This window comes from Scatophagus argus, chromosome 15, assembly GCF_020382885.2.
Source record: "Scatophagus argus isolate fScaArg1 chromosome 15, fScaArg1.pri, whole genome shotgun sequence".
Lineage (NCBI taxonomy): Eukaryota > Metazoa > Chordata > Actinopteri > Scatophagidae > Scatophagus > Scatophagus argus.
In genome coordinates this window covers 12,337,614-12,353,988 of record NC_058507.1, presented here as the reverse complement: position 1 = coordinate 12,353,988, position 16,375 = coordinate 12,337,614, and the positions used below count along the sequence as shown (strand labels likewise).

General features: G+C 40.2%; 1 long non-coding RNA gene across 1 annotated transcript in view; it reads left to right on the top strand.

Moving 5' to 3' along the window:
* Positions 1-1,987: 1,987 nt before the first annotated feature.
* The window catches only part of LOC124072140, a 44,922-nt gene continuing 30,534 nt past the window's right edge, over positions 1,988-16,375 (top strand). Inside the window, exon 1 of the long non-coding RNA XR_006845450.1 lies at positions 1,988-2,081. This is a non-coding gene — a long non-coding RNA (uncharacterized LOC124072140). The remainder of the gene's footprint in view (positions 2,082-16,375) is intronic.

The following is a 16,375-nucleotide window of genomic DNA, read 5'->3' as shown; positions in this document are numbered from 1 at the left end:
AGAACTATCACTCACAGCAGTAAATGACTGTGGCAAAGTCAGGATTCAGAGTCTGTTTTGGGGGGGGCTTCATGGCATACATCTGTCTTACTGTGAAAAATAGGAAATCTTCACCTCAGCCTTTGATAATGTTCATTCTTGTTCATTTCTCTTGCTGAATCTTCTGCGTATGTAGATGAAAACTTTCCACCAGAGCATCCAATGATTTTGGTTCTTGCACTCACATAAGTATGTCTGGTCAGTTTACATAATGATACTCAGGTAAAAGAGTATTTCTGTGATCCTCTGGGAGAGAATCAATTCTAACTTGCATTGTTGTGTTGTAATTTTGGACTTTTGCAACGTGTGTATGGTGTGAAAAGCCAAAAGCAAAGATTTTCACCTCATTCTTTAAACTTTAATCTGATATCTCCTCTTTTTGTCTCGAGTCAACACAATTATGCTGTGATGAGTGTCTTATCATTACTATGAAAAACCCAGAAGAGACTTTAATATGTACACCTCCAAACATCCTCCTGTTCTCCAGCGTGTTATTTATGTGCAAGAAGTTTTGATTAACTGCCAGCGAAGGTATGAGATTACAGTAGCTGTCATCTCTGTATTTATTATGCAGAGTGTTTATATTTTGGCCCCTTCTGTGTGCAGGGGGGGAGGTGTGTGAACTATGTGAGACAAGGTCTGGAGCTATCACCAATTGAGAAAAGCCCAAGGGAGCACAGGCAGTGATTTACACTCTGGCAGGACACCCACAGTCTTCAGCATGGTGTGTTATGACATGTAATCACAGAGAGTCTTTTGGTGTTGCTCCTCTCTTTGTCTCGCTGCTGGTTTTTTTTTTTTTTTACTGCTACCCCCATCTCATACCCTGCAACCCCATGGCTATATGATTCATCTGAAGCTTTTGGATGCCTTTTATTTTATGAATGAATTTGCCTAAACTGCTTTACATGTCATTTATATGGTTGTTACATGTGTGATGGTATAGAAGAACCCAGGGGTTTCCAGATGTGCGTCTTTACAGTAAAACCCAGAAGCAGCACATATTGAGTTAAATGGGGTGATTTTAACAGCTGGTAAACTTGAATGTTTTTCTCTAGCAAAACCCTATAATGAATAAAATCTACATAATTAGTGCATTTAAATATGTGAATAAGGTAGTTGTTTTCAGTATGTATATAATGACAATCAGATGACAGAAGTGACACCTCCAAAATGTTTGTTTCGTTTGACCAATAGCCCCCAAAAGTATAAAAATCCAAAAACTAAAATATATTGAATAATTAAAAGGAAAAGCAATAAATCCTCACATTTGAGAAACTGAAACCATGAAATGTTTCTGCATGAAAAAATGACTTGACAGTTAATTGTCTGTCAGTCGACATTTCAGCTCATTTTTGTATACTCTGTTGGGTATTTTATAAGGTTTTCATTTGTTTTGTATTTGAAAATCTTAATTTGTAAAGTAGCAAGTAACTAAATCTGTCAGGAAAATATAATGTAGTAAAAAGTATGGTGGAATGAAAATAAAAGAACCCTATAAAGTACAAGTACAGTGCTTGAGTTCAGTTTGTTACATTACAACCCTGATGACTTTAAATACCTTTTAATAGTGTTTGGTTATGTGGGGTATTGTATATTTTGCTGTTTCTTTTTAGTCCTGTCAATAAACACTGACAACAGTTGGGATTTCTACCATTTTTAGGATCACAGAAATGTCTTCACAGTGGAGTTGGATTAAAATAAATGTCAGTGTAGTGCCAGAGGCAAAAGGCTGTTTTGTGGCTATGTGGCTACATGATCATACGTAGGAATGTGGTGACTTTTCCAGGAATATTTCTGCTGCTAAAACCACTGGTGGTACATAAATGTTTCAGCCTGTCTGCCCGCGTCGGACGTTCTTCAGCCTGCTGCTGGAGGTGGTACGTGTCTCTGACTGTCATCTCCTCTTTGCAGGTCACTCATCATAGAGCCATGGTTTGCCTCTGACCTCAACCTGAAGCGTGCCTTGTCCTCTGATCTGCTGACTCACTCTGCACATAGTGGACCACAGAGTCCAGGAGGGAGAGAGATACCAGGAAGAGGTAAACAATGTAGCTGTGAGGCTTGGAGCTCAGAAGGTACAGTAGAACAGCAGCTTTGGCTATTTTTTTTAAGCACAGGGCAAGCACTTAGGGGTTGCAAACACCCACACACAAATATTTTAGTGTGCTGACAAATATTTTTTTGTGTAGGTGTTTGTAACTGTAAAGCAAATGGAGACAGAGAGAGAGAGAGAGCGCATAGAGCATATTTTCTATTTTCCATGCCCAAGGCGTTAGACATACCAGGAGCGACAGAAATCTCGCCAAGTGGGATAAGATCATAAAACTGCAAGGAACTCTCCTCTCATTTTCAGCTAAATGGATAAAATGGTGTCAGCATATTACAGCGAGCCCCTCAGGATCCGGAAAATGCTGGCAGGACTATAAACTAAAGCAGTTACTCTGTGACAAGACACTGAATCCTTTCCTATCAAGAGAGAATTTCATTTGAAATGGTGTGGCAATTGCCAAAAATATCAGAAAATAAAGAAGGCTGGGAGACAGTGACAAGATATTCTGTTATTATGATACTTTCTATTGGATAGCTCAGTATCGGTTTGTATCAATTCATTGCAGTCGTGTTTATCATTATAAGGTAATATTATAGAATTTCAGAAAACATTTACAGACAGAAGTTTTATTAACAAGGATATGATGACCGATCAGATAAAGCACTTTGGGAGGTATATTATTCAGTAGAGCAGAAAGCTGGATTACAGTGCAGCTTTGCACCAAGCCTCCCACAGTCTTTACTATCACACTTGGCTCTTTGGTAAATACTGTGTTACAGCAGGCCGCAGAGGTGTTGATAGAAACTCTCTGTCACATTGTAAAGGAGTGCTGTGTTTAATTTCTTTTCCTCAGTTTTGCTGATCCTGTTCGGTTTTAGAAATTTCAATTACCGTCGCCGCTTCTTCGTGCTTTAGGGGTTGGAATTGTACTGTCAGTTTTCTAAGTCATTAGGCTTTGTGTTAACCTCGGGGACCGGCAGGGTCAGGTGTCACTTCATGGTCTGGGCACAGATGAGATGGGGAACAAGTGAAAGAGAGGAAAAGAAAGGGGAGAGGGGTGATAATGATAAACTGGATTAAAGGACATCTGAAGGTGTTAGACTCTGTCAGACTGACTGGAGAGGTGTCAGTTTGCAATCTGTGTACCTCTAATACAATTGTCAGGAGTTCCCACTCCAATGCGAGACAGTTTAAAATAAATCTTGAACATAAGTCACTTTGAGCTGGTCTGTTTTGTGTTGTCCATTACTGAAACACGTTACAGATCTCCGTGTTATAGACAATACATTCTTTATTGTCAAAGCCGAGGTGATTTTCTTCACCAGATTTTTTTGCTGTATCCTGCCTTATAAAACACCTGCGCTGGGACAAAAATCCCTCAAATAATTTTCACCAAGGGACCTACTAAGTAAGGTTATATCATTTCCTCAAGGCAGCAAACTCAGTGTCTCGACTCTTTTTCTCTGCTTTTCTGGCATTTTGGGTTTGACGGTGCTATGCTTATAGCTGAAGGCAGATTTAAACTCTGCACGTGGCTCTCCATGAGGCCATGCAATTATCCGGAGTTTGATAGTCCCTCCTGACTCTGACACATTTGGTCTCACCGTGTTGAGTGTGAATGCAGGGTGGGAATGGAAGCTACCTCTCGAAAAACCTTCCCCCGAAGACACAATGCAGCAGCAGCATAGAGATCAGCTGCTCATGCGTAGTGTGTTGCAGCATAAGCTGTCATGTTAGCACGAATTGCTGACAAGACAGTCTCACACACATATATTTTCATGAGGACTCATTATCAAGTTCAGCTAAAGTAGTTTACTGTTTCACCCAGCTGGATGTGAGCTGCCTTCTTTATTAAATGAAATATTGTTGACGGTGGTACATGTTTGTGTGGGTTTTGGAGGCATAACAGCGCTGGAATAGTTATTCAGTCCTGCACCATCTGGCTTTGAAGAAAGGGTTTGCATAGTGCTCACATGATTGAGTGGCACCTGCTTGTCAGAGGGTAGCTACAAAATATTGCTGCATTCAGAGAAGGCAGTACTCCACCTGCATGCCAATCAGGCTGTCAAGCTAATCCCCTCCACCTCCATGCACTCACACACATATGTGCGCTCTCTGACTCTCTGACGCTCCACCTTTGTTGCTCTCACCGCATATTCCCTGTATGGACACATACATGTCCATCACAGCATCCTTTCATGCGTTGAGGACACTTGAAAACAGACACTAATTATTTTTTTTTCAGTGTGTACATGTGTGGCAGATATCAGTATGTTTTGTCAGAAGGATTGTCCAAACATGGAGGTGAGCTGACACTGACGCTATTTAATGTCTGCTCACTCTAGCAAGGCTGCCAGCATTGATTTACCCACTCTCAAGGTGTAGGGTGTGTGTGAAGCAGGATTTTCTGTTATTTGCAGTAGCTGACATCCATAGAAACACTTGTATCAATGAAAGGGATAGGAGGGAAAATGAGGAGTGCTGTTTTTAAAGCATATCGATTCACACAAGAGGAGATGTGAAAAGGACCTTTGCCCACGCTTATGATCATCTGTGGTGCTGTGTTTGCGTAGGAGTGAGTGTGTTTCATACAAGCGTGCTCACTATGACTGTTTCTGCGTGTATGTGAAATAACAGAAGCCTGAAAAATAAGATTTCTGAACAACTGCGTCAGCAATAGGAGCTCTGCTATACACACACAAAGCATAAGCCCATTCTCCTGAGCATCTTCTCTGATCTCTGTTTTCTCTGTCATGTCGAGACAGTAACAGGTGTCTCACCTAAGGCAAAAACACTGTATCGCTGTCGTCCTCTTTATCTCTCTGTATTTATCTATTGTTGCGGCTCTCTGGGATAAAATGGGAACATAGTAGTGAATTTGGTACGCAGGCTATGTCTCTGTCATGCTCCTCCGCTGTGCCAAACTTGTAGGTATCTTTGGCACTGTAGTTTCATAGGGATTAGCCACATGGTGCTGCCTAGCTTGGACATGTTCCTGGCAATGCGCTCATGCTGTGCTTGCTGGATGAACAGAAGGTCAGGACATGCCATAACATTGTGTAAAGCTGGGCTGGCGACAGCACCCGGGAGGTGCCAGGCACCGGAGACAAGATTAGGTGCCATTATCAGTCCTGATCTCATCTAGGTGACTCACCGGAATGGCTTCAGTGATTTTTATCAGATTTTCATTCATCGACGTATTACACAGTGAGCCTGCACAGTGTAAATCTTTACTGCAAATTGGATTTGATCTGCAATGTCATCCAGCATGCCTAATGATAGACTTGAGATTAAAGAATGACTACAATTTGCATGGTGGAAAGTGGCATTAACATGAAAGTGAGATGATAAGGAGACAATCTTGAATTATTTTTTGAGAAAATCATGAAAGAAATGCATCAGTCTGTTTCTCTGTTTACACTGTGTAATGCATGAGTCATCACGTTGTGTGTTTTGCGACTGGTCCTTTTCTTCTAAAGACTCTTCCCTCCTCCGCATCCCTGCACTCTGAAGCAGGTCCTCTGACTGTAAAACAATAGAGCCTCACTCACTTGATTAAACGCTGTCAGATTAATTTACATCTCAGCGCTGTTTGACTGTGGTTCACAGGAAGCTGACATCATTATCTGTCTGACTTCTGGAGCCTCGCAATCATGCACTAAAAATACAATTCATGTTAAAATTTACACAAAAAAGTGATATCCTTATCTGTCTTTCAACATTATGCAGTCTGTACTGTATAGTAGTTATGCATCTTAATAACACACCAAGTATGAGGTCAGTAATTTCCTTTAATGCATCATGGTGCCATTAAATATCTCAACTTATCCAAACACATCCATCCATTTATTCATCAGCTGCTTGCTCAGGTCAGTGTGAGGTTACCAGAGCAGCCAGTGCACCAATTCTCTCCACAGAGATTTTTTCCAGCTTCTCATTTTTATATCTCGGAGTATCCTTCATGTCCTCTGCCCATGGTTTCCCCCAGGCTTTACAAATGTTGGGTAAGCTATACAAATTGCTAATTAATTACCCCTCCATCAGAAGAGCTGAAGTTCTAACAATCTGATAGAAGAAAGAAAGCGTAGCTCTGCCCAAGATCTGTTAACGCCCTTAGTGGATGTAGTTAGTCAAAACCCTTTCAAAACTGGGTAGACAATGACATCATGATTCGTAAACACCAGGGCTGCAAGGCATTGCCAAAAACTGACATTGTGATATCATTTTGTTTCTGCATTATATATTTCATTATGAAAAATACAGGACATTTCACCCAATGTGTGCAGTGTGTTATTCATATACCGATAGACAGTTAATGCTGTACAAATCCCCTCCTCTTGCCCACTCTATGTTCTGTGGGGAGAGAGCAGGTGCCGAGGTTGGTGGGGAAAACCAACATGTTTCTTAATCAACTTAACAAATGGACTTGTGTGTTGCAGTCATGTTATTTACATGCAGTCTATCATTTCTAATGATGTTAAAATGTCTGCTTAATCAATGTGGTGGAAGATAAACAGGCATAAAAGATAAAATGACTTTTCTTGTGGATTAGGAAAATGAGTCCCTTGAGAGTTTTCCTTTTTATATCAAGCAACTTTAATATGACATTGCATATTGCATGCATTGCAGTTTGACTTTTGTGCATGGGCACGCAGCGTTGTTGATGCTGAAACAATATATTATGCAACCCTAATAAATACACAGATAGACAACGGCTTCTCTGGAGACTCATATCTGACATTTAAGACTTGCAGTCCTATTCTTTCTGGTATGCCATAGATGAAGAATAGAAAATAGAAATAATTAGCATCTGAATACAGTGTATACAATGTTAAACGTTAACTTGACGCCATGATGGCATGAAACACGTGGGATTAAATTGTGAGGTAAATTAGGACTATTTGAATCCCTCATTTCTTTTCTGTAGGATGACTTTTAGTCAAGAAAGTTGTTTGGTTTAATCAATTGACTGTTCTTTGCTTCTGTCAAAATTAGTCTGCAACTATAAGTGTGATATCTTTGGGTTTTGGTTTGTTGATCAGACAAAACACAACATTTGAAGGTGGCATTGTTGTTTTTTTTGACATTTTATACACAAGAAAATAGATTGATCAGATTCAGCCCTGGCATATAGAGGATAATCCAGTTGTTTAGGACTCTCATTTTTGCTCATTTTTAATATCGTTAACATTTTCTCTTAAAATGTACCCAGTGGGTCTGTACAATAATACACCTTGTGCCCATCTATAGAGATCTGAATGAAAAAAACTAGTCAATTATATAAAGGTCTGTGCAAAATGCAGGCCTGCTCACCAATACTGATTGCCTTCAGTCAGATAAACAGGATGCTTCTAGGGTATTAGACTAATAATTGCCTAAGCATGGTGATGGCAAACACCACCTGGCAAATGTCACAGCCAAGTCAAGTGAAGGAGAGGAGGGCCATGTTTACATTGAATCAGCTGTAATTGTTTGTGATTGAGGTATTACAAGTTAATTGTGTCTACATTCAGGGGATCTATCCTTTGCAAACTGAAGCATTACTTCAGAGAAGCACTTAAGCATATTTTTGTTTTAATTATTTTCTCAATTGCTTGTTTGTTTCTGGAATTACAGCCCAACTCTCATGAAGAGGAAGTACACTTTAACAGTACTCAGAAATCAAACTAATTACGCAAGGAATGGTAGTCAGCCAGACAGGCTTGGTCCCCCCCCCCAACACACACACACACACACACACACACACACACACACACACACATTTCTGTTCTGAAGCTGGTCAATAAACAATCTGCATAACTTTACCACATCAATATTTAATGTGCCAGCCAAAGGTCTCCTCTCCTACAGGTCGCAGTCAGTCTGGGTTTGATGTTTACTACTTTGAAATTCGCCACAGATGCAAACAGTCCCAAGGGGTTTCTGTGTGTGTGTGTGTGTGTGTGTGTATAATGAAGAATGTTTATGTGTTTAATATTTTTATTGTACTTTTCAAGTCTGCCTTTGTTTGTATGTCTATTGGGTTCTTTCATACATCAGAGACAGAGGCCCCAAAGCCAGCAGAAACGATCTGCCCCCCCACCCCACCCCACCCAAATTGCTTACAGCCGGTCTGTCAGTGGGGAGGGGAAAATATGGGGGAGAATTTTTAACGACGAAAACAAATGAGCCAACACAGGCGCACAATTAGGGGGAAGTCATGGCTATGTGTCTTCTTTAGATGAGCAACATGATGGCCTCTTTACCCCTGGCGGGGGTAAAGCCCTGCCCCAGGAGATGGCTCATTAGAACTGAGGAGAGGAGGTGGCGGCGGCTGCTGACAGTCAAAACAGTGGGTGTGGAGAGAGAAGGGGGCCGCTGCCACTCCGGCTCGGCTAAAGTCCTTTCATAACAAGGACCATTCTTATTCTGTGGAAGACATTAGCTCATGGTGCGAAATCATCATGTCACAGAAAGGATAGCTGCCATACGGGCTGTGTTAACATAAGTGCCAAAATATTACCTCATAGCTGCTTCATAGTTTTATCACAGATGCTGTATGTATATGTATGCTTTTATACATTTTATTCATTTTTACTGATATTTTCTGACTACAAATACATCTTACCAATAAATTGTGTAAACCTATGGGGAACTGTCACAAAGCATATAAGGAAAAATGAACTATTAGCATTCTAATGATCATCCCAGATGATATCTGAAATTCAAAATGTTTGTAATATCTTTCGATCTGACAGTAATGAATCCACTTACCAATTATGCCTAATGAATTGTAATGTGGAAGTATCATTCACGGGGTCGGTCTTGATCGCTGATATAATCATTAGAAGATGCAACTCATTACTGATGATATGGTTGTGATAGGCCATCCATTTTTAAACTGGTTTCATTTAAGCTCTGTGAAAAGAGGTTTCAGAATAACCACGAACAAAGAAGAATGAACAGGGTAAACAAGAGCTGTACTGTACATCGATGCCTTATCTGATGATGAGAGTGTTACTGTAAGGATAAAATAAATATGATCTCCATCACAAAAGCCTTTGTTCACTGGATGCAGCAGCTTTTGGTCCCATTATGGGACTGTATGCACTCCTGGGTCCTTAGAAGCTGGAAGAGTGCCACCAGATGGTTAAGAGCAGAAGTGAATATGTCACTTTCCACCCTGCATCTTTTTAATGATCCATTACAGTGTACTGTATTCCATTCTGCCAATAATAGAAACAATACCCCGACGTACTGGTGCCAAATTCCAAAACTTACTAATCACAATGATGTACTATCTATTCTGCACAAATGTATCTATGTTATATGTTGTTGTATATCTATGCTCTGGAGGCACGCATAATGTGATCTCTGCAAAGACAAATTTTCCCTTTGGGGACAATAAAATCCATCCATCTGTCTTACAGTACATACACATAATTCAATTAAATAAACTGATGGAGAAGCGCTAGAAGTGTTTAATAGCTATAAGGCAGACTTTCAACTAGGTGTACCGTTACAGCATTTCTAAGCAAATAATGTTTTAACAAAGGAATTTTGAGAAAGGTTTGTTTGATTTACCACAATGTGGTAGTGGCATTTCACCCATCACACCTCAGTACAAGCCTCTGGAATCTGTTGTTGGTATAACAGCTTAGCCAGAGATTTCCCCATGGAAAACAAGACACCGATTTTCTGACGCTACAGTAATAATTTGTCAAACTTTCTCTTTGAAAGTGGCCGCAATGCTTTGCTTTCCTGTTGATCAAAGGAACTAAATCCAGACTGATTCATTTGTTGTCTGTCTCTCTTGTTGAATTATCCCGTGCTGCTGTGTTCAACAAAATTTGCATACTGGGTATTAGCTCTGGAGCAAACTGGGCTTCACACAAACAAAGTGCGTAAAGCAGCTAATTGAGAATCGAGTAAGCATCTCTAATCTGTTTAACAAAAAAAAAAAAAAAAAGCATTTTCTCACCCAATTAATATTCTCAGTGTCGCTAATTAAAAATCTAAACAAGCGTATACACTAGTGAGTTTGGTGTGAAGTAAGAGTGACGGGAGTTTAGCTCACATAATCACACCAGCCAGACCCATGTGGAACGTAACAACAAGAACAAGAAGAATAAGATAGGCTACTGTGTGTGTTTCTTAAGCTTAAGTCATTTAAAGCTTGTGTATAAAAGTTGTTTCCATGGAAAGGGCTGTTCATAAAGAAATCACCAGAAGCCATAATAACCACTGAGGGGATTTGTGTAAAAGTAAAGTCAAACCATTCAGCCATCCACCCATCCATATTAGCTCACCGTGAAAGAGAAGTGGTTTTAACTACAGTCAAAGGAGGGGCTTCTTTATATCAAATGGATGCAGTGAGTCTTTGTGACTGACTGATGGCCACTATGTCTCCTTTGAATCAAAGCAAAGTGCCATTTTCTCAGCATTTAATGAACATGGGTCTGTGAAACCTTGGCTTCCAGGCTTTTCTTTAGCAGTCTGCTGGCCCTTTCACAGGGCCGACCTGGATGCATTTAATCTTTCAGGACTGACTCACTTGAGGACAGTGTCTCTTTGATTTTCACATCCTTGTGCACAGGCTGAAAAATAAAAAAAAACTGTCTAACTGAAATCTGCTCATTTCAAGAGCCCTTTTTCAAACTCCTGCGTCAGCTATCCTAACTGTTCACGCGTCATTTTTGCTGTTTCTTGCGGCGCACTTTCAAGGACACAGCGAGTTTATGTCTAAACGTTCTCAGTCCTTGACCTTGGATAAAATGGCCACCGCCACCTATCAGTCACCAGCTCAACCAAGAACAAGAGAAAATGATGCCACTAACAACATTATCACAGCACTTGTTCACATCTCATTGATCTGACAAAAGCCATCACTCAGCAGTGTCGGGAACATGGTCCAGTGCTCTGTCATAGGAAGGGATGAGCAGCACAAAAGATCAGATGTTATACGAGGCTCAGTGGTAGGATTTCAACGACTGTTTTTATTATATTCACATCCTCTTAAAATTCGTCAAAAATTCAAAAGTTTATGTAGCACTTGGAAATATATTCAAAATAATGCAATTTGATATAAAAACAAAGTCGTGATTATCATCCTCACAAAATTAGAATTTATTGCAGGGATATTGTATTAGTTCTCTTATATTGTTAGGTGGTCTTGTTATTTTGTCCACTTCCTGCATGAGACGATAATGTCAAGGGCCTCATTCTCATAATCGATTGTGTATTTTATCGTTTATGTTCATAAGCGTGAGTTTAGCATACGTCCTCATGCGTGATAGTTCATTGTTCTGCCCAGTGTATTATAATCAGAGGCAATTTTGTGTTTCACTTTGAGGAAATTGAACACTTGTGAGAGAGATTAAAAAAAGTGATCAGAATTGATGTAGCAGAGGCAGAGATATGCTGGCTTTTATGCCTCAATATGGATCCTACGTTTCCCATAATGCACCTGGCTGGAGTCCTCTTTGAAGGCTGATTTTCTGTTAAGATGCATCTTTAAGCCCAAAACTGGGCTGAGATTGTGCTACAGTCCTGAAAAGTCTTTATAAGGTTTAGGCTTCAGAAAAAAACAAATGCTTTTATAGTTTTGATTAATTATTGATCAGAGCAGGACCCCACCCTCCATGCTCCATCTCTGACATGAAGGCCAATATAGCGCTCGTTTTTTCAGCGGACAGTGACACGCCCCTGCTCCCCTCCGGGATACTGATATCACACTATTCATCACCTCCTATTGAGAGGGTGATGAGGGAATGGATTCACCTGCGAGGATCCCCCAGCAGTAGCTCCCTAGACAGCTTTCCCGCCCTCTCGCCCCCTCTGTGGTGTCCCAGGGGAGGTTTCAATTAAACAGCCCGAATGTTTGGGACATTTTAATCCTTCTTTCACGTCGTTTATCTCTGCTCCCACACCTCTGTAGCCCAGACAGTGGAAGAGTGCATCCATGGATAAAACCATCTCTCTGTTCACTTTGTGTACTTGTCTTCTATATGGAGATTAGAGGCACAGTGTGAATGAGATTAGTCTTCTTGTTCCCATTTAGATGCCATATAGAGAGAATGTGTTACTAGATTCAGTTTTGACACCACTGTTACAGTGGTGAGCAGGACGTGAATGTTACACAAAGTGAGGGCTATTAATGCTACAATACAACCGTGTTACATAAGTTGAACTTGGAACTGATAATGTGAACCTCCACCTTCACCCTACCTTCAGCCAAAAGAAAAGTAAAGAAAGAAAAACTGCAGTACTCTTTCCCTTCTCTGACCCCCAACCTTCACAAGCGAACAAAGCTTGTTTCTAACTATGGGACAGGAATGCCTGAATTCTAGTTCTTTGTGTAGAAACTTTTCATCATAAGGAATTCAAACAGCAGCTATTAAACAGACATAAAAGTACATGTGACTTGAGAGTGTTGGAGGGCAACAACAGGATGTCTGTATTGTCAGCCAATTTCAGATCTTGTCTCAGTGTCTTTAATTATTCATGTAAAGATTGGCATTTTTGTGTGTGAGAGAGAAAATTGATGTGATGACCTTAATTGAATAGGTATGCCATAATGCTCTTTTTTTTAAATCATATGCCAACCTTGGCTCCAGATGTGTGTCTCATGTAATTGACTTCATGGTTTTACAGTGCTTCGCCCTACATAACTAGTCAGAGATGATCTGTGGCCAACGATATTCTGAGAAACAGCTTGTTAATGGTCAATTGATTTGGGCTTAATGGGAGTATTGATTGAGGTGATCTAGAATGTAAATTTTTCATCCCGTGTTCTGAAGTCAAAGAGAATAGCTGGCACGTCTGTGCAGGTCATGTGTTAAATGTTCATCATTAGTGTTCTTCCATGAGCTCCTCACTCAACTGCCAACCCAAGCATGAGCAGATTAGGGCTGAAGAAAATTAACCTGGGCAATCTCCAATCATTTACTTCCACAACTATCACCATGTGACGCTTGTTAAAAACAACTTATGTTCTTGCTCTGTGTTGTCAAAGTATGTTTTAGAAAGGTTGACTCATTTTTGAAGGAAGTGCTGATTTGTTCTTTTCCCCATCCAATCATACAGACATGCACTTCCCCTTTGCTTTTTAGTATGCATCTCTGTGTAAATCAATACTTAATGTATCTGTTCTGTTCATTTGCACTTTCCAATTCACAGTCTAATGCACTCTTCATTAATGCCAGCTACCTGGCTTAGTGTCCTCAGAAATGTGAACAGCTGCAGCATTAAAACTGACTGAATTTATTCAGACCACATACACACACCACCATTTGATCAAGTTAATATTTTGTTAATACCATTTTAAGTCAAATAAACACAAGGATGCAGTGTAGATCCGCACAGTTTGTGTGGTCTAATTTTAAATGTTCTGCTTTCCCTCTAAATAAGAGTATACAATATTTTCTATCAGTCTGAGAGTCAGACAGAGAACCATCGAAGGACAATCAACATGTCTTTGGTAAAGGATGAGAGTGCCCGGAAGCCAGAGAGCTTCATCACTCATCAGACACTGTTAGGGAAATTTAGGGGCTTAATTTTGTCGTTCCAGGCAGTTGATACAGACAGTGATTCAACATTGTTATACCAGAGACTGATGTCTCCTCCATAACAGATGTGCAGACAGGCAGCAATTCCTCAAGGAGAGGGATGGTCTCTCCTGCTGCAGTTAATGATGTCATGCCGGTGGTTCATCGGACTTTTTTTCTTTCTTTTTGTATTACCCTTGGTAATATTATCAATGTAAAGCTGGTGCTGAAAAATGTATCCATTTATTGATTCATAGAAAATTCATTCTGATAATTGTTTAACAGTTTCTTATCAAATATTGAGCAAAAATACCCAATATTTGCTATTTCTGTTTGAGAATTTATGGCTTTTATGGCTATTTTTTGTTTTATTTCACCGCATAGCATACTCCTTTGGGTTTTAAACTGTTGTCCAGACAAGGCAAATAATTTGAAGACATTGATTCAAACTTTAGAAAGCAGTGATGAGAATTCTGTTTCTAATGAATATACTGTCAGTTGACAATTTATTAGACACACATATAAAACTAATGCAGTGCAATACAGAAGAAGGTTATCATGTTCAGTTTTTGCTGAAACTGTTTTGGAGAGGTTTTTATTCAACAGTATGATCATTGTTGAAGCTGCAGTTTGTGATGCTGTTCTATTATGTTACAATGACAGGTCTTTTTAATATTTACATTTATTATTTATATTAACTGCATCATCAAAAATGTCCTGACTGATGGCTCAACACCTCTCTAAAACAATATCAGCAAAAACTGAACATTAAAGCCTTCATGAAGGTGTGATTTAATGGAGGACTGTTAGATTAGACACAATTTTTTTCTATGTGTAGAAATTTGCAAATGAACAAAACAAACAAAAACATATTTTTTTTGGCCCAAAGCTGATTTGTGGAGCTGACTCTGTGGAGGTTAACCATATTTACCAGGCAAAAAATGTGTGCCAAAACATATATCATAAAACATATCTGTATACCACCAAGTGTGCTATAATTTTATAATAGCAGGACAATGATCCGATTGGACAATGTGACTGCAGCTGAAAGGAAGAAAGACCTGCCGTACAAATCCATTGTGACATTGCCCATGGCTTAAGATATGGAAGTGGTTGATCTTCATATTGCTGTTCTACTTGTACCTGGATCTCCATTTTAATAGGCTAATTACTGGGCAGCTGGCTCAACGGCCTGCATGAGCCTCAGTCAGAGGCCTGGCTCGGAATGGGCTGCAGCCTCTGCCAGTCGACTGCAGACAGCTGGCTGCGTAGTGTGCTTTCCAGAGATGTCAGAAGAATCCTTTTCTAATCCTCCACTCCCCTGCTGGGAGCCTGTTGTTGGAGAGGCATCACACAGAAACATATGACACTGTTGATAAGAGAGACTGCATGCGATTCAGGCAAATTAAAAAAGGATCACTTTGGGTTATTAGCTAACTGTTTGTCAGAGTGTTATCGCTCTCAATGCGATACTTACAGAGATCGTTGTGGTGGCGCTGAATGCGTCTGGCTGTCACTAGGGTTTTCTTGAGAAGCAAGTGCAGCGTTTCATGGAGTGGAGAGGATAGACAGCGCTTGGATTTAATAATTTATACTCCTCACCCCAGTCTGGATGAAGTGTGTGTCATTCAGAGGTGTGAATGCAGTCAGATCTCAGGGGGTTTGCTGTTGGATCTCTGCTGGTAGACCAAAAGAAAGGAAAAGGCTTTCCACATGATTTACCATGAAGCAGATTCAGACAGCGCAGAAAAACCCTCTGCTTCCACTGATTTGTATCATATGATAGTGCCGTGTTGTAGTCAAGTGAAGGTCTGTTCCCAACTGTATGTATTAGAGATAACCACGTGCAGTGTCTGAAAGAGATTGCCCTTTGGTAGCCTTTTGTTTTGTGTTGATTTGAATTCATTCGCTTGTATTAGCAGCAGGAACCAGATAAGCTGTACAGTGAAAACAGTCTGGGAGCCTTGTGCTAATTGGTCTGCGGCTAGATAAGAATCTTGGAAGTGTTCCAGATGTGAATTATGATCGCACTCAGTTTTAACTACCAACGCACTGGTGCAACTTTGAACACACGAGGTCGGGCCTGGGAAATAATTGTTTTATGTTTTGGTTAAACAGATTCCTGCCTACTGCATACAGAACCACACACACACACACACACACAGACTAACACAAACACCAAGTGGGTGGTAGAATATGACTTTCACCTGATGAGCAGCGGCATCAGTCTTTCTGGAAAAAGAAGAATGAGACCCATCAAGATGAGAGCGATGACTTTAATTCACTGGTGGGCTTGTGGAAAAGGATATAACACCTTTGATATTCCCCAAAAATTATATATAAAAAAATTTGCTATGAGCTTTTCATTCTGAAGTGCCAGAGGGGATATGGGAAGCAGCTCGCTCTGTAACTCATACAGAACATGACAGAGGAAGTCCTTTGTACTTCTGGGTTAAGAATGTGGTATTCAAAAAGGAGTACATAAATGGAAGATATGGGAATTATATCAAGGAAGACCCTATGTATTAATTTCACCTCTGCAGTTGTCTCATTCAGACTGAATTTAAATATAGGAGGTGATAGTGTTAAAAAAACACAATGTCAAAACAACAGAAAAGCCTTTTGCTGCTTGTGTATACAGACATGCACAGAGAGATACCTCGGAGAATAAAAATGGCCTGTGTGTTGAGAGGGGGGCTCGGCAGAATCTGATTGATTAGGCTGTAGCAGTGACAACAGGCCTCCCCTGTGTTTCACT